Source organism: Peromyscus californicus, unplaced genomic scaffold (assembly GCF_007827085.1).
Source record: "Peromyscus californicus insignis strain IS unplaced genomic scaffold, ASM782708v3 Scaffold_5__1_contigs__length_169319896, whole genome shotgun sequence".
Lineage (NCBI taxonomy): Eukaryota > Metazoa > Chordata > Mammalia > Rodentia > Cricetidae > Peromyscus > Peromyscus californicus.
The window spans coordinates 33097860-33116130 of NW_026294573.1; the positions used below are offsets into that span (position 1 = coordinate 33097860).

At 46.0% G+C, this 18271-nt stretch overlaps 1 protein-coding gene across 3 annotated transcripts in view; it reads right to left on the reverse strand.

Moving 5' to 3' along the window:
- Scmh1 (Scm polycomb group protein homolog 1) overlaps nt 1-3477 on the reverse strand; it is a 161561-nt gene extending 158084 nt beyond the window's left edge. For all 3 annotated transcript variants that reach the window (XM_052717966.1, XM_052717964.1, XM_052717965.1), the window contains exon 1: nt 3301-3477. The gene's annotated coding sequence lies outside the window, so the exon portion shown is untranslated. The remainder of the gene's footprint in view (nt 1-3300) is intronic.
- Between the last annotated feature and the right edge of the window lie 14794 nt (nt 3478-18271).

The window sequence follows — 18271 nt, forward strand, 5'->3', positions numbered from 1 at the left end:
TGAGTCCTGAATAAAAATGAAGAGATCAGAACCCGCCTGTAAGAAGGAAAAGGTACAGAACCATTACTTATCCACTCCTGGCGGAGACTCCTCCTTTGAGGTTTGTGCCATCTGGCCACAGCGCTGTCTGCATCACTGCTTTGTGGGTCATCTACACCTCAATGAGTCCTTTATCTTCACTGCACCTGGGTCACACTTTCCCCTTTTCCTCATCCCATCCTCCTAAATCACTCTGCTAGCCACACATGATGCAGGCAATATATACTAGGCTCACAGCTCCCTGTCACACTCCACTTCACTGACCTTCACTTCTGTTGTATTTTAGTACACACACACACACACACCCCTAGCTGTCACCTAGAACAGCTCCATACTCCATATCAGACAACTATTATTAATAATAGTAAATCAATATTTCATTTTCTGACCACAATCTCTTTTCTTCTACATTATATTGCCCCCCTGCTCTAATTCAAGAAATTGCTAAATCTAAATAAATAAAATTAAATTTTAAAATCCTCATCTTCAAATGTTTCCTGTTTCAGTTAATGATTCCACTAATCATTCCCTCATAGAACATAGATCTCACAGGTTTTCTCAAATTTCTTTTCATCTCTGACTATTTTTAATGTTTCTTCAACTATGTCTAGTTTTTTTTCCTGTAATCCTTTCAGTGATTAAAAAATACCACCCACTAAACTGGCAGTCTCAAAATGCTGTGGTTTTTGCGTGGGTCACTCCTCTTCTCACACTTTTCATTTACTTCTGCATATTCTATTCTTCTTGGCCCCTTATCACCGAGCCTGGGCTCATCCCTCCCCAAAGCCTTTCTTTCCTCTTTCCTGGCTAGTCCAAGAGCCCTCACTTTCAGGCAACCAGGATTCTATGCATAGTTCTTAACTTTTATTGAGATAACCTATGTAAGCACCGCACTGACCCAGCTCCACAATGATTAGAAATGTCTCTTATCTCTGTGTAGCCAGCTTAGCACCATACATACATAACACAATGCCTGATACATGGTAGTCTATACATAGAAAAGTTTTATAGACAAGTTTAAATTTTATTGTAATGGTCACACCAGTGTTTTCTGAGTTTTGAATCCTTACACTGGAGGATTCAGAGGCTTCTGTATCTATGCAGTTCTCTACAGAATGGTGCTACACAATTTTCACCAATTTACACAAAAGTGAAACAGCATTTGTACAAACATGCCAGAAATTAACATCTGATATATGCACGGGGCTGGAGAAATGGCTCAGTGGTTAAGATCACGTACCTCTCTTCCAGAGGACCCAAGCTCAGCTCTTAGCACCCACCCGTCAGTCAGCTTACAACCGCCCACAACTCCAGCTGTAGAGTGCTCTGATTCCTCTGGCCTCCATGGGCAACTGCACTCAAGTGCGCGCGCGCGCGCGCGCACACACACACACACACACACACACACAATTAAAAAATAAATCTTTTTTAAAACTTTTGACATCTGTGCTACAAATTTTAAAACCACTAACCAATTCAAGACGTAAGAACAAAGATAAAGACAGTTCTGACTGCTGGTACTACTTGCCTTAGTTATAAAAACAGTGAAACTTCACTTAGAACTTGAATAAGGTCCCAGACACAAGAGCTGAGTATTTTATCTACAAGGCCATCACTTCTCTAATGGGCTTAAGAAATCACTCATTTGCCACCACCGCCCGGGCTGCTTAGACAAGGGTTTAAGAAATTGATAAAAGATTCTTTTTAAGCACTTTAACCCTATGTACCACCAAGGCTAAATGACTTAAAAAAAAAAAACTTTTTTTTAAAAAAAGGAAGGCTTTAAAACGAGCAACAAAAAGTGTTGTTTTTCACAGCAAGTTGAGGCCTTCTGTTGGCAGAAAAAAAGCACACAGTTCATTGTAATAAGGCAGTGCTCTCTCCAAGCAAATATTAAATTGCAGTTTGGCACCAGACTAGGTCTCAGCCCTTTTTAGAGCAAAAATAATAAGCTCTCTTATTTGCGTGATATATTACATTGTAAAATCATTTGATATACATTAGCTCACTTGATGAAGTGTTCACAGACTTTTTTTTTTAAAGGAAGAGAAACCACAAAACAGGATGAGAATCTCTTTTAGCTTGGGTGAACACATGCTACTAGACAGCTTTCCCTCACCGTCCCCCGCCCCCCCCCCCCCCCCCAACCCCCTAAAGTTCGACACAGCAGAGAAATGAGGAAGGGAGAGTACGTTCTATTTAAGAAGGTCAGTCCTTGAGGGGCAAAGAGCTTCCTTCAGAAATGATCGAGTTCGTTCTCTCTGCTCACAATAAGCTCTTCTATGAGGGCGATATGGGCAAACTAGAGCTCATCAAAGGAGCGGATCAAAGACCACAGTAAGAGAAACGACTAAAAGAACTGGGAGTTAGCCAAAACAAGACTCACGGGACACGATTACTATTGTCACTCTGAACAGCTGCCCACAGGGGAAAAGAAGCCGAAAGACGGGAGGCAGCCGTTGCTTTCCACTAAATCCATCCAGAACCAGGCTAAGTTACCTTGGAACGGTATTAGCATCGAGAGCCGTCCTCATAGGTTTGCCAAATGAGTGAGGTATTATTTGGGATTTTTAAAGATACTTCCGTTCCGAACAGGCTCAGAGTGGAAGAGCCTGGATGACCCTCAGTTCTCTTCGCGTCTGGGATGATAAGGGGTTCACCCATCTGTTCGGGAACCCCTTCCCGCTGTGCTCCCCGCTTGTCCCCGGTCTGAGGTTGGAAACCTGCTGTAGCCGCGGGTGCGGGCCAGGCTCCCGGCACAGGCAGGTGGCACACATGGAGTTCTCCCAGCCCCGGGACGCTGGCAGACAGCACCAAGCCCTCTGCGCCCTCGACCCTCGGTCCCCCCCCCCCCCCCCCCCCCCCCGCCCCGCCGCTGCCGGGACCCGGGCGATGCTCGCCCGCGACGCGTCGTCCCCCCCCCCCCTCAGCCCTCCGCAGCCTCCGCACCGGGCCCGCGCCAGGCTCCCCGGTTCCGCCCCAGCCCCGCTGTCCCCTCGGAAGGGGCCCAGTGCCAGCACTCGCGCGCCGCGCCCCCAGCCGACCCCGGCGCGGCCGGCGGCCGCCGCCGCCGCCGCCGCCGCCGGCGGACACTGGGCCCGAGCGAGCGGATGTCGCGCAGGCCGCCGGGGCTCGGGTTGGGTGGACACAGCCGCCCGCGGGCCGCGGGGTCACGGGGCGGGGGCTCACTCTGCCCAGTCGCCGTGGGCGGCTCCTCCGGGCACGGGCTCGGCCGGCGGCCGCTGGCTGCGAGGCGCTTACCTGGGGGCGACCGAGGCGCGGGGCGCGGGGCGCGGGCGGCTCACTCCCTTCCAGCCGCCATGTTTCCGCTGCGCGGGGAGCGAGCGAGGACGCCGGCAGGGGCGGGCGGCGGCTCAGGAGAGCGGCGCGGAGGAGAAGGCGGCGGGCGGCGAGCGGCGGGCGGCGGGGGGCTCCACCGAGGCGGCGGCGGCGGCGGCCGAGGGGCGGGGGCGAGGGCTGCCCGGCCCCGCCCGCCAGAGGCTCCTGCCGCGAGGTGGCGCGCGCCGTGGCCGTTGGGCTCGCGCGCGCGGGGCGGCGGGAAGGAGCGACCCCGCTCGCGCCTCCCACCTCGCGCCCGCCGCCGGCCCCTGGGCGCCGGGACCCGCTCGCTGTACGGCTCCCGTCTCTCCCAGACGAGGGACACGTCCTCGGAAGGCCCGGGTTCGAATCCCGTCGGCCCTCAAGCCCCCCACCCACCCAACCCCACCCGGCCGGTGGGCGACTGTGGAGGGACCTTACAAGAGAGTCCCTTCGCACCTTCTCCCAAGGCGCTGGCGGGGGGAAAAAGGTTGGTGTGAGGAGAAAAGGAGTGTGCCCCCGAGAAGGTGCAACAGCGCTAATGCTCTTTTTGCCCCGGAATGGGCTTTGAACCCTGGTGTGCCAGGCATAGGGACCCTGGGGGTCGGTCTTCCAGTGATACCCACACAACATTGGGTTTCGTGGACGTGATGTTTTAGCTGCGTGGAAACTGTAGCCCAAGGAGGCGAAGTTACTCATCCAAGGTCACGCGGCTTCAAGGGCTGAGGATCAGGTGTTCAGGTTGGCTTTTTGTCAGCTTGAAACAAATCTAGGCATATCTCGGAAGAGAGAATTCCAGTTGAGGAATTATCGCCATCAGATTGGCCTGTAGGCAGTCTGGGTGGGCATTTTCGTGATTAGTGATTGATGTGGGAGGTGCCACCCCTGGGTCCTAGGTGGTATAAGAAAAGCAGGCTAAGAGCGGCGCCGTGGAGAGCAAGCCGGTAAAGTAGCGTTCCTCCATGGCTCCTGCTTCAGTTCCTGTGTCCAGGTTGCTGCCCTGACTTCCCTTGATGATGGACAGGGCTGTGGAAGTGTAAGCCAAATAAACCCTTTCCTCTATGAGTTGCTTTCTCGGTCCTGGTCACAGCGATGGAACCAAAACCAGAACCGAAGAGTTCCAAGACAGCAGCCCTTGGGTCCAAGCTCATTCAAGCTGTCTCCTAAAGAAGCTTCAAGGGAATGCAGCTCAGGGGAAGGGAAGGCTGAGGGTAAAGGTCTCCAGATGTGGCAGGGATGGCTCGCAGGAGTATGAGAGGCGCCAGGAATATGGTGGTGATGCTGATAAAGTCAGACAGGGAAGGGAAGCCAAAACATAGGAGTTCCTCGCACATCTAGATTAGAGCTTCAAATTGTTTTTTTTTTAAGTCCATGGTAATGTGTGGTCTTGAGATCAGGCACTCCCAACACTTGAGAGCTTGAGGCAGAAAATCTCCAGCTCAAATCCAGCCTGGGCTACATAGTCAAAAGTAAAAACAATAAAACAAAGAACAGAGGGCTCTTTGGAATGGGGGCTTATCAGATGCCGGTCTCGTGTTGTCGAAAGGATTAACTCAAGGCATTTGGCTTTTATCGTCAGTCCTCTGCTCAGACTTGCTTGTGTTAGGCTCCACTTGCAGCACACGGCTCCTTATGGAGCCCTTCAACTTCACAGGTTGAGAAGTAAAGCAGCGACTCCTTCACCACTCCGAGTAATGGCACCACCATGCTGCCAGTCGTCCAGGGTTTGTCAAACGATGGTCGTTGTGATCGTCTGCCTGAGAGACCTCAGAGGAACGACTTACGATTTCAGAGGTTGCCATGCACTGTTGCTTCACCTGGTTGCTGTGTGTTATATGCATGCGTGAGTTTCTATGTATGTCCCCTTGTCTGTGCATGCACCTATAGAGGCTAGAGGTTGAGATCCAGTGTCTCTTTCTGTTGCTTTCCATCTTATTTATTGAACTTAGAGCTCACTGATTACCTGGGCTGGCTAGCCTGTGAAACCCAGAGGTCTGCTTGCCTTCACCCCCAAGGTGCTGGGGTTAGGGATGTGTGCCACAGTGCCAAGCTTTTACGTGGGTGCTTCATGCTTTCACAGCAAGCGCTTTACCCACTGAGCCACCTCCCTAGCCCCTACCCATTTGCTTTAGTGTGTGTGGTAAGGAGGCAAGAAGAGAGCTCACTTTTATAGCGAAACCCTCCTCCCCAGGCCCATTAAGTTTGGAATCTGTCCGTTGATTTATTTATCCATTCATGAGGTTAGATCCTTCATGATCCAGTCACCTCCCAAATCCCACCTCTGAACATTGCTACACTGAGGACTAAGCCTTCCACACGTTAACGTTTAGGAGGCATTTAAGATCCAAACCATAATGGTGGTTTTGAAATGACTTCCTGTCCTTATCCAGATCCAATACAGTAACTATAGGGGTTGTAAGCTAACTCCAGATCATGTTCTCTCCAACTTGCCTCCCACCGCTGCCAGATCCTGGCAGCATGACTTCTAGTTCATAAAACTTAATAAGACCTCATTAGCAATGGGACATAATCCAAACTTCTCAGCCTGGCATTCAAGGCTCTCCATGGTATAACCGCAGGCTTCGCTTCTAAATTTATTACCCACTAACCTTCTTTCCTCATCTTTAATTGACTTGTTTTCTAATTTGTCTTTTGTGTAGTCTAGGCTTCTCCACATAGAATATATGTACATACATCTAGGCTTCTCTATCTTAGAATGCTTTTCTCTCCATCTCTGTGTGTCTGATTCTTCCCTATCTCTTAAACCTCTGACTTAGTACTGCCTTCATGCAGTCTTCCATGATCTTGAATATCAAAGCATTTTCCAGTGTTTACTATGAGCCAGGCACTCATTAGGTGCTTCACAGGTTCTGTCTCCACTCATTCATGGGATACTGACTTTTCACAATAAACCTGTACAGTAAGCGGTGTTGTGATTCATATTTTAGAGATAAGAAAACTGAAGCACAAAAATAAGTGAATTGTCCCAGGTCTGGCCAGTAAGTGGTGGACACACAAAGGAACCTGAGCAGTCTTGTTTAGAGCTCTCTTTCTCAACCACTGTTACAATTCGAGATTATCTTTCCTAACTCCCGTTAGTGCTCACAGCCTGCCATACAATCTTCTCTAAGGGCAATTCAGCACTTTTTGCTCATTACTGGGTAACATGATTTATTTTGCCTATATACACAGTATGTTTCTTAAAAGCATAATCAATGCCTAATCTGCATTAGGCATTGTAGACAATTTGTAAATATTCCTAAATGAATGGATATACAGTAGAAGAGTAGTAAAGGGAAAAATGAGTGATCTGGAGCACAATCACCAAGCAGTTATCCTTGGGCTACATCTGACCCCTCCTATTTGTGTTTGGACAGAAACTAAAAATGGCTTGACATTTGAAATTTTATTATTTATTTATTGTGTACGGGGGAGGAAGAGGAAGAGATGGAGTGAGAGGAGGAGAGAGCGGGCACATATTGCCATAGTGCACATGTGGAGGTCAGAGGTCAATTTTAGGGAGCTGGTCCTCTACTTCCATCTTTTTTGAGGTGGGGGTCTCTGGTACTGTTTCTGTTGCTGCAGCTGCTGCGTACTCCCAGCTAGCTGGCTTGAGCATTCCCAGCTCACTGCCCTATCTCTGCCTCCCATCTTTTAGTGGGGTGCTGGGATTACTGAGGTCACCACCACGTCCAACATTCTTCCTGGGTTTGGGGGCTTGAACTCAGGCTGTCAGGCTTGCACAGCAAAGACTTTTACCTGTTGATCCGTGTCCCCAGCTTTGTTTGTACATTTTGAATTGTTGAAAGAAAAAAAATAACGCTGGATATGATAGCACATACCTACCTGTTTGCCCAGCACTTAGGAGGTGGAGGCAGGAAGATCAGAAGTTCAAGGGTGTCCTTGGCTACATAATGAGGTCTAGGCCAACCTGTCTCAAAAAACCAACTGAACAGACAGAAGGAATCAAGAGAAGAGTAGAATCTCACAGCATAGGAAACTCATGTGACTAGATTTTGTCGTAGTTCAACTAGGCCTCCTGTGAAAGCCTTTGTGCTGCCATGGGCTTTTATGACCCATAGCCTAAAGAGAGGCCTGATCTTGAACTATAATATATCCTAACATGAAGACGTCTCAGAAAGAATAAGCAGTATGATGCTACTTATAGCACATTAAAGTAAATGCCAGCTTTGCTGAGGGACACACCCCAAGTAAAAATACAAAGACATGCATGCATGAAGACAAAAACATCCCATCGAATTTGGGTTGTTGGGGTTTAGGAATGGGCATATGTCACCGGGGAGGACTCCAATGGGGAGGACTCCACCGGGGAGGACTCCAATGGGGAGGACTCCACCGGGGAGGACTCCACCGGGGAGGACTCCAATGGGGAGGACTCCAATGGGACTGTAACTGTTTTAACCTTTTCTAGTTACTGGGTTATTCAGTTCGTGTTAAAAACAGCAGAGAACATTAGGAAATTAATAAAAGAGTTCAAAGACCTTTTAAATAAAAGATTCTACTTTAGCCACAAAAGATTTCATGTATAGGTAGTGTGTTATGGGGAAATAAAAATCCTGAGTCTCCAGCTCTGCTGGGGTTGTCATGGATGTAAGTATCATTCGGAACTAACTTCTTGTGTGTGGGGTGGGAGACATGGGTGTGTGTGCTGTGGGGGGGGATAGGAGTGGGGCACACATCCAACAGTGTGTACATGTGGACGTTAGAGACAACTTCATGGAGTTGTTTCTCTCTTTCCACCTTTATGTAGCTTCCAGAGATCCTGCAGTATCAAATACTCTGCCAAGATTTAGCTATTTATATAAAAATGATTTGCTTTTGTCTTTGATAAATGGTAACATTATGTTTACAAAGAATTGTTATAAAATACATTTCTTTATTATGGAAATGTTGCATTTGTATGCCCATTTTTTTAGACCTAGCTATCCAAGGTCACATAAGGATTTTTCAGGCAAGAATAGGTTGCAAGTAGAAAAAGTTTAATGTCATAAGAGGTGTCCTGATGGGTGGTGCCTTGAGAACAGAGAGCCTTGGAAGGAAGTCCTTCTGACTCATGCTTGATTACTTGCTCTACTTCCAAGGCCAGAGCCTAGAATATACTACTGAAGGGATTATGGGTGCTGGTCTCTGTCCAGGGATCCTTCTATGTAATGTCAGTTACTCTCATCCTTAGGAAAGCAGAGTGGACATGATGTGTGCATCCCTGAGTCTTACACACTCTTTTGTTCAGTGGAATTTTAGTTACCTAGCACCTAGGTTGCAAGGGATAGTTACAGTCTGAATCTGAGATGCTCCTTATCAGGGAAGCAAATGTTTTCATAGCTATGATAGCAGGACTATTGCTGCATGAGCAGTTAACACAAACTTGGCAGCTTCAGACAATACTTACCCATTAACTCTTGGCTCTGGAGGTCAGAACTCTAGCCAGTGTGACTGGCTTCTCTGCTCAGTGTGGCCAAGGCTGAAATCAAGGCATCTGGAGCCCCTGTGAGGGCAAGGTCTGCTGTGAGCCCCTTTGGGTTGTTGGCAGAATTACTTTCTGTGTGGTTGCAGCACTGAGCTCCTTAGTGTTGCTCACTGTGCACAGAACTGCTTTAGGGTCTTTGCCACGAGGCCTCTTAGCTCATCAACAGAGAACCTCTCACACATTAACTTCCTGTCATCCTTTGAATCACTCTGATCTCCAGGCTGAGAGCACTCTAACCTTTCAAATGACCTATAACTGGCTGTTTGTAAATGCTCTTTCTAGACTGAAAGGTTCTTGAGAGCCAGGAACATCATTCAACCCTGATGCTCAGACCAGGCTTGGCAAGGAAGACACCGTACTACTTTGCTAAAAAGTAAATCAAACTACATACTGTCCTTTCACTCCCTGCTTTTCTCACAGAAGGCTCACTGCTCCCTCCTCTGGGTAGTCACTTAGTAAACACCAGCATATGAAATGTAATGCATTGTAGTATTTTTAAGTGAGGCTGGTTTCCTTGGACACACAAGTTTCATTTATATTCCACACTTAGCATCCCAGGATACAGCCATCATAGATGTCATTAATTGTTTAATGTTTGGGTTTTTTAAAGAGGAAATCAATGGGCTTTAAAGCTCGGGAAGCAGCTGGAGAGTGAAATTGGACAGATGCTGTGACCCTTGGGGTCATAAGTAAGAAGAACAGAGGCAATGGAAAAGGGTAAAAACAGGCAAATTAATTAAGATACAAGCTTTTTTTTTTTTTTTTTGAAAGGATGCCAGAAAGTCCAGGTCTGATGTTATGTATATTACATTAAGAAATTAAACCTGGCAGAGCCTTCCAGAAGGACTAGCAAACAGGAGTGATTGTGGTGTCACTGCCAATTGAAAGAACAGTATTTTACTTTAATTGTGTTCTTCATCAAGGGGCAGAGCTCGTGAAGGCAGTGAAAAAGCATGGCTTCTGGTCCTTAAAGAGAGGGAGTGGGATAAGGAGACGCATGGACACGGGCTTGGTAGCCTCCTTCTGGATTCTGATAATGCCCCACTCACATCTTCCTGCTTGTCTTTTGTGACTGCTTTTCTGCTTCAGGGCTGTCTGAGGTCATTAAGTGGGCAGTTTAAACCTATCATCTGTCTTCCAAATCAGGACCTGAAGAAGGGTTGGAAGCTTTTAAAATCTGGTTTACTAGGAACTCTGAACCTATTGTCCCCTCACAAAAACTGTGATGTGAACTGGCAGGTACAACACAGTGGAGAATGCATTAGCCCTGACTCTGTGATACACCACATGACAAGAAGTGGCAGCTTATTACGACCTCTCCAAGCCCCAAGCCTCTCTAAGTCTGTTCATCTATAAAGAATGAACAGTGCACCTACATCACAACTTGGTAAATGTTGACCAAACAGTGGCTCTCGAGTATTCTTTGCAGGGCCATTATGTTAGATTGTTTTATTTGGAAATAGTCTCACTATATAGCCTAGGCTGGCCTTGAACTCTGTGTAGCCTAGATTGCTTTGAACTAATGATCCTCCTGCCTCTGCTTTCCTAGAATTGAGATTATAAGCTTGGGTTAACCAAACCCCGATTTTATTTCTTATCAACTCATTAGACTCTTCCGTGCTTCTTGCACTCTATCTGTACATCTCAGCTATCTTCATCCTTAGGCACCCATCAGAAACATGTAGGAGGGTGTCAAAGGTTCACCAGATTCTGATGCTAGAACTGGAGGTGACTTGGCCTGCCAATACACATGCTTGAGTTTAGGAAGCAATTGCAGGACTAACCAAAGAAAGATAAAGGAGGGATTCAGGTTGCCCTTAGGTGGTAAGATTCAGCAAGTTCACTTAGCCACTCTGTATGTGCAGAGCCCACATGATTACTGAGGAACTACTGAGTGGCCCCATGTTTAAGACCACTGGGAGAAATGTCAGCATAGCATGTACTTCTCAAGGCATTTAGAGTCCAGTTGGGACAGTGTTAGATTTATTACATGGGGAGACCCCCGAGGGTATCCTGCATGTGCAGGGATGCTGGGCAGATACAGGGGTGGGCTGGCAGGTGACCCACTCCATGCAGGCATGGCGGCAGGGGCAGCAGGTGGACACATTCACAACCCAGACACTACATCTGCACCGAAATGGTTTTTTATAATAGAGAGATGAAAAGAAGATAGGAAAGAAGAGAGAAAGAGAGAAGGGTGCACACCTTGTGGGAAGAAAAGCAGAAGGAGCGAGAGAGGAAGGGGAGGAGTTTTTCCTTAGATTGAGGCTTTTATGTCAGGACACAGGGCGATGCCAAAGGGCAGGACAGAGTACTAACATTGGCTTCCAAGGGGCAGGTCAGAATATTAACATTGGTTTCTAAGGGGTGGGTCAGAATATTAACAGACAGACTATGAAATAAGACAGGAAAATGTAAATACCACAAAGGGTATATAGTAAAAATGCTGTTGTGTGTGGAAGAGACCCAAGAAGGGTTAAAAGGCAAGGTGAGATTTTAAATGGGCCTTCAACAATGGGAAAGAAAAGGCGATTAGAGGCTTGGGGTAGAGTTAAGGAAGTGGTGCCTTGTATGGAGAGGTATAATAGGGATATATACATATAGATGATAGGAGATAATGCAAATATACATATAGAAGTAGTATGTATGTATATATATACATATATATAACACAGATAGTGTAAATAAGGGAATCAATTAGAAGATGACGAGTGGTTTTGTGTGGCGAAAACAGAGGGTCCATGTAGAGGAGACCTAGAACCATGAGCTAGTTATGGAGAACCTCAAATGTCAGCTGAGGATTCCAAAGGTAGAGCAAGTGAGCAGAGGGGTAGGCTAGGTGCAGGGAACAGATGTATGGTGTTTGGTTGACTTTGCCAGGCTCTTGCTGGTGCCTTTGTCTGGAATGCCCTCATCAGTTTCTCATGCAATACTCCAAATCCTATGACCTACTACAATGCAGTCTCTTTCAAGAAGCCTTGCCCTGTCCTCCAAACCAGCTAGGCTCTTCTCTAGCTCTCAGTGACTACAGCTAACCATCTGACTTTCCAATGGCATTAATCACAGCACCCCTGCCAGGCAGAGATTGTAATCTACCTTCTTCCAAGTCCTACACGTGTTATATGCTTGGTAAATGGTGTTAAGCTTTAACAGAGTCCTCAAGTAATCTGCCTGTAACTTCTGGGTACAAGACCATCATGATGCCCAAATATCACTTAAGTTAACCCGTAAACATAGTAGATAGATCAGAGGTTTGAATGCCTTTACTCAGGAATGTCATACGTTAAAATTCACTAGTCCTCATTTTACCCATGAGGCCCAGAGAGGTGCAGTAAGGTCATATGGTAAGGTAATGTTCAGGAATAAAGCGTGTGAAGAGTTTGCCACAAGGTCTAACACTCACCAGGCACTTAAGCCTGTCTACCTCCCCAGACTCTTGAACTTTCAAACTTGAGCTGCTTGTAATTCCTCCCACGCTTAAGCAAACTTCATTCTGTTCTTGTTTTTGCCATACCTGGAAGTTTTCTTCTTTCAGCTATCTTCACCCGGTTAACGCCTACTCATGAACGAGGAGTGCCTTCCCTGGGAATGTGGAATGTCTCTCGCATCCTCACCTGGGGGTAGGGCAATGCTCTCCTCTTGCTGTCCTGGTAGCCTGGACATACACTTCCATTGCTTAATTAAAATGTGTGTCTGTTGTTATTTCTGTCTTCTGCTATGCTACAGAGGGTGGAAGCTTCGTGCTCACCATGTCCCCAGCACCTCACACCTGGACTAGAACTGCTGCTCAGTAGATGTTTATAGAATGGAGGTACGCAGCAGGACCTTCTCCCTCCCAAGCCACAGGCCAGAGAAGCAGTTGTCTCCCTGTAACACAGGGACCCATTTGATATGCAGACTCTGATTACTTGAGTGCTTTGCAGAGACAAACTGAGCCCTGGGCCTCACTGTTTATCTGAAACACTTCTTCTCTCCCTCCCCTCATGTAAAATACCAAATAAAAATAGTTCCAGGAAGCTATGTGGTTGAGAAACTCCAGGCTCTGCCTAAGCTCTTAGATCAAGGCTGTTATTGTTGGGCAGCTGGTCATTAATCCAACATGCCTTTTCTCTGTGCTTTGGTTTCATAGCCTTCTAAAGACACTGATCCTTTTTGTCCTTGGTTGCCCTGAAGTCTGCCACTAGCTGGTAACTGGACAAAATGATAATTTGACAGCAGTTGATGTTGAAATGATTTACAGGTATCAGCTGACCCCAGGCTCATTGTGCTCTGGGCTTATGATGCTAACCAGATGGCTAGGATCCTAAGTTTTAAAGCAGGAGGAAGAACACATACCTTACCAGATTATTGGGGGTGGAAGTAGGGGGGAAATAAAACAGGAGCAGGCTCCCACACAGGGCAGTGGTATAGGGAGCACTCCTTCCAGGAATCCTCCCTCACACTTTGCTCTGCTTGGCTGTACAATGTCTGGGCCATTGAGTGTTGCCCTAGGTGTCATATATAGAAAGAGGAATAGTGACCAGTTGATACCTGAAGGCAAATAGTCAGCTGGGGAATCTGGACGTGAGACTATCTAAGAAATAGATGAAATAGTTGAGACTATTTATCTGCATAACTAAGAGGAGAGTATGGTACAGCAAGGACTTAGGTCTTCAAAAAACTGAAAACAAATGTGAAAAAGAATTAAGCCTGTTCAGTTCTAAACTGTTGATGCTATTGGGTGCTAGGAACTGAGGATGCAAAGTAAAAGATAACACCCGTCCTTGAGGCTTGTAGACCTCAGAGACCAAGAGACAAGGCCAAAGAAGCTCTTGCAGAAACCCATGGAACATACTAGAGAAAGTAGAGAAAGGGATATTTTGCTAGAAGAGAATAAGCAAGCTTCACCAGGAAAGTGGCATTTGAAGGAGCCTTAAAGGACAATCACGATTTCTTTAGGCAGAAAAGGAGGGCCAGGGATGGATAACAGTGAGCACAGTGCATACAAAGACACAAAAGCATCCTCTTGGGAGACCTCGGAGCACTGGGAGAGTGGCACAAAGTGGGCATGTGAAGTCTTCTTAGAGCCAGAGTGTCAAGGGCCTTGGTTGTTCAGCTAAACAGTTTGCACTGTTTACCTCAAGTGGGCATTGAAGAGCCATCAGAGGTGTTCAGCAGGGTGTTTGATTTTAAAAGGGAAGCTTTAGCACGGACTGCTGTCACGGCTGTACAAAAGAGATACATAGCAGAGGCAGGAAAGACAGAGAACGCAGCCACTGAATCTTGTGCTTATCATAGTGGAACTTGGGCGTGTTCTTTAAACTCTCAGAACTTTTTGGGTTTTTTCGGCTTTTGAACTGGGACATGGGTAGAACACCCCTGAACTGAAAATCTGAAATCTCAAGCCTTCTGAACACCAACATGATATTCAAGAAGTTTCACATTTTGGAGTTTTTGTAGCAGGCTTTCTTGGCCAGCCAGCCCCCAAATCATGACACAGAGATTTATTATTAATTATGAATGCTCGGTTTTATCTTAGTCTTGTCCCACTAGCCCTTATAACTTAATTTAACCTTATTCTCTTAATCTATGTTTTGCTTCGGGGCTTTTTACCTTTCTTTCATTTTGTATGTCCTACTCTCCTGCTTCCTCCATAGCTAGCTGGCTGGTGGGTCCCTGGCTGGCTGACTGGCAGACTGGCTGGCTCCCCTTTTCTCTCTGCCCACCAGCCCCACCTATTCCTCCTCTGCCTAGCTATTGACTGTTCAGCTTTTTATTAGAACAATTAGGCAGGCAAGGTGAAACAGCAACCCATCTTTACATAGTTAAACAAATTCAGCATAAAGAAATGCAACACATCTTTACATAGTTAAACAATTATTCTGCAACACAAACAAATGCAACACATCTTTACAAATAGTTAAACAAATATTCTATTCCACAACAGTTTTGGATTAAGGATACCCAACCAGAAAAGTTCATGCAAATATTCCAAAATGCAAGAAACTCTGAAGTCTGAGTCTTCTGTTCCCAAGTGTTTTAGGTAAGAGGTATTCAGCCTGTAAGACACCTACTGACTAAAGCCTACTCTAAGATGTGAAGTGAGCTGTCCCAGTTTTGTTTTGTTACTGTGATAAAAGACCCTGACAAAAAGCACATTAGTGAATAACGGGCTTGTTTCAGCTTGCAGTTCCAGGCCACACTCCATTATGGGGGGGGGGGGGGCAGTCAAGGCAGGAACTTAAAGCAGCTAGTCATAGCATAACCACAGCAAAGGGCAGAGAGAAGTGAATGTGTGTACGTACAGTTCTCAGCCAACTTTCTCTGATCTTATGTGGTTCAAGGCTCAGAACCAGGGGATAGGTCTTCCCACATTAATTAAGGCAATCAAGGTAATCCCTGCTAGACATGCTTACAGGCCAACCTTCTCCAGGCAGTTCCTTGCTGAAGCTCTCCTCTTAGGGGATTTGAGTTGTGTTAAGTTGACAAACTAGCCACCACACAAGAAATGGTTTGTCCAAGGTGCGTGGTGTGTGCTCAGTGAGAGAGCACCATTTCCCCCTTTCCCTTCCTCCCAACAGACAGATCAGACAAACAGTTCTGCTCACCAAAGCATAGAGCTGTGGCCAAGCAATGGCACACATTCCCTGGGAGGGGCTGGATACACTAATGAATATGTTCAAGAAGGGTATTTATTTTATAGAAAGGGAGTTGGGCCAGATAAATGTCTGAAATTCACCTCTTACTCTTAGAGTCCATTTCTGCTACCTTCAGGGTCCTAGTACTGGGGAGATTGCCAAGGGCCTGGGAGATTTTAGTGTTGATCCTGTCTGGAGCAGCCTCTTGGGCCCAAAAGAAACGTGTCTTATTTGAATGAGCATTCATGATTACAGTATAAAATCTGGAAAGATCCTTTGTAAACTTAGCAGTCTCTTGGGAGTAACTATAGTACAGAAGCAAGAAATTGGGTTGGAAGCTTAGAGGTCTACACCCAGAGTTGAAAGTTAAGGATTTTGCTCTGTGGGTTTGAAGAGGTCATTGCTTCGTCTTGGCCTTAATGTCTCCATCAGGGATCCATCCTTGAGAGATCTTCTAGTACTGGGACTCTGGGAATGGAAGTTATTAAGATCATGACACTGTGGCTATATAAACATCAGGTGATCCTGAGTATTCGTACAGCACCTATATTACTCCCAGTTATACGTGTGTCTCAATCTCACAGCATCAAATTCCATCTAACACACCTTCCAAGATGTGTCACATGCACTAGGGCAAGACTCGCTTGACGTTCTTCTTAGAATCAAGATTTGGGGGATTCAGTGCATTTCAATTCTCAGTGTTAACTTAGCTGAAATTGAATTATTTCATATTTCTGGTTGAGAGAGAAGGCACTTTCTCCAGTTTGGCATGAAAATAAAAATGTCAGTCATCTGTCACAGAGGGAAGAGATTGTTTTATCCCTGAGCTAACTTCAGGGCACAGAAGCTGCCTCATTTGGAAGCAGACAAAGATCCAGACGAGGTGTAGGACAATGCTGCTTTTGTGCTCTACTCCCCTTCCTGCTTGGGAGTATCTCTGCCAGCTCCTGCTCCTCTTCTGATGGAAGCTGTCTCTTGCCTGTCTCTGGTAGAACAAATGTCTCTATTCCCAATGCTCCCCTTGCACTTTTTAATCTTATAGCATTGATTATAGCATCAGTGTGTAATGATTAGTGCCTGTAATACCAATTCTCTTAGAAAAGCAAAGGGCCAGGCCACTAAAGTTTGATGACCTCCTATAGTATGCCAGGCATATGCATCTTACATCATCCACGTGAAGCAACTGTTGTATTTCCTGTTTAACTAAGAAAAGTGATGTCCTGGAAGTTAAATGACTTACTTGGTCAAGATCAAATGGCCAGTAAGTAACTGATTCTGGCTTTGGATCAAGCTGTTTTGGGTACAAAATGGGCTTATGATTATTCACACCCTCTTCTTGTTTTCTTGCCGTCTCTGTAACCTGAACTCTTAGTATGGGGCCAGCCTTTGGTAGGCATTAATTACCATTGTTGAATGACAGCCCAATTCTGCTCAATCAGTTGGTAAAGATTTCCTGAATGGAGCAAAGCTCTGGGGGAGCTACAAAGGAGAATGTAATTGGGTGGGGATCGAGCTAGCCTTTCCTTGACTTGCAATGAGCTTCCAGAGACATCTGCTTTGAAATAAATACTCTCATTAGCCTTGTTGGTGTCTCGGCTCAGCGGGAGGGTGTGGTAGTCTTTTGACAGGGCCAGCTGGCACGATAGATTTGTTTAAGCCAAATTAATTTCACATCTTTCTAACATTCCCGCTTTAAGGTCCTCGAGTCATAGAAAAAGCAGGACTCAGAAACAAGTGTCACACATGTGAAAAGAACTATGCTAGAGACTGTTTAAGGCTCTAAGAGCAGAGAGGAGGGAGTGGTTCATTCTACCTACAAGAACTAAAGGTTCTGTTGTTGTTTTTAAGAGCATTAAGGGAAGATTCTGGGGAAATGTGACATTTGAGCTGAGACTCAAAGGGCAATCAGTTTTGTTTATTTTCCAAGGACAGAAAAGAAAGGGTGTTCCTGGTAGAGACTATATAAAGGGAGATGAGTGCTGCCTGGAAGTACCAGTGGTCCTCTTTGGTAGAGCGTCAACGATGAGGGGGTAATGGCGAGAGAAGAGAGAAAAATGCTTGGTTGGTGTGGTAGTGGCCCCCATGAGCTCATGGGGAATGGCACTATTGGGAGGTGTGGCCTTGTTGAAGTAGGTTTGGCCTTGTTGAAGGAAGTGTGTCACTGTGGGGGTGGGCTTTGAGGTCTCTTTTGCTTAAGCTTCACTCAGTGTCACAGTCCACTTCCTGTTGCCTTCTGATCAATATATAGCCAGCACCATGTCTACCTGCATGCTGCCATGCTCCCAACTATGATGATAATGGACTGAACATCTGAACTGTAAGCCAGCCCCAGTTAAATGTTTTCCTTTATAAGAGTTGCCATGGTCATGGTGTCTCTTCACAGCAATAGAAATCCTAACTAAGACAGTCAGTCCAGAGAATCCAATAGCCTTGAATGTCTCACTAAGGATTAGGATTTATTATGTTACCCGAAGACATTCCATGCCCCCCCCCCAAGCTACAGCTTCTAAGTGTTACCCAAGTTTATTATAGCTTTTATCCCCAAAGTCATGACATGAAGCAGAGTTAGCAGCAGTGGGAATATGGTGGAAACTGAAATTCTGAATTCTAGTCTGATAGTGCTATTTAATCCCACTGGCTGCTGGCTCTCCCTAGGCTTTCTTCTAAGTAAGGTGTAAACTAGTTTTTATATATATATATATGTGTGTGTATATATATATATACATATATATATATGTATATATATGTACAGAAATATATATATTTTTAGGGCTTACTGTGCCCAAATATGCTTAGTAGTTTTGTCAGT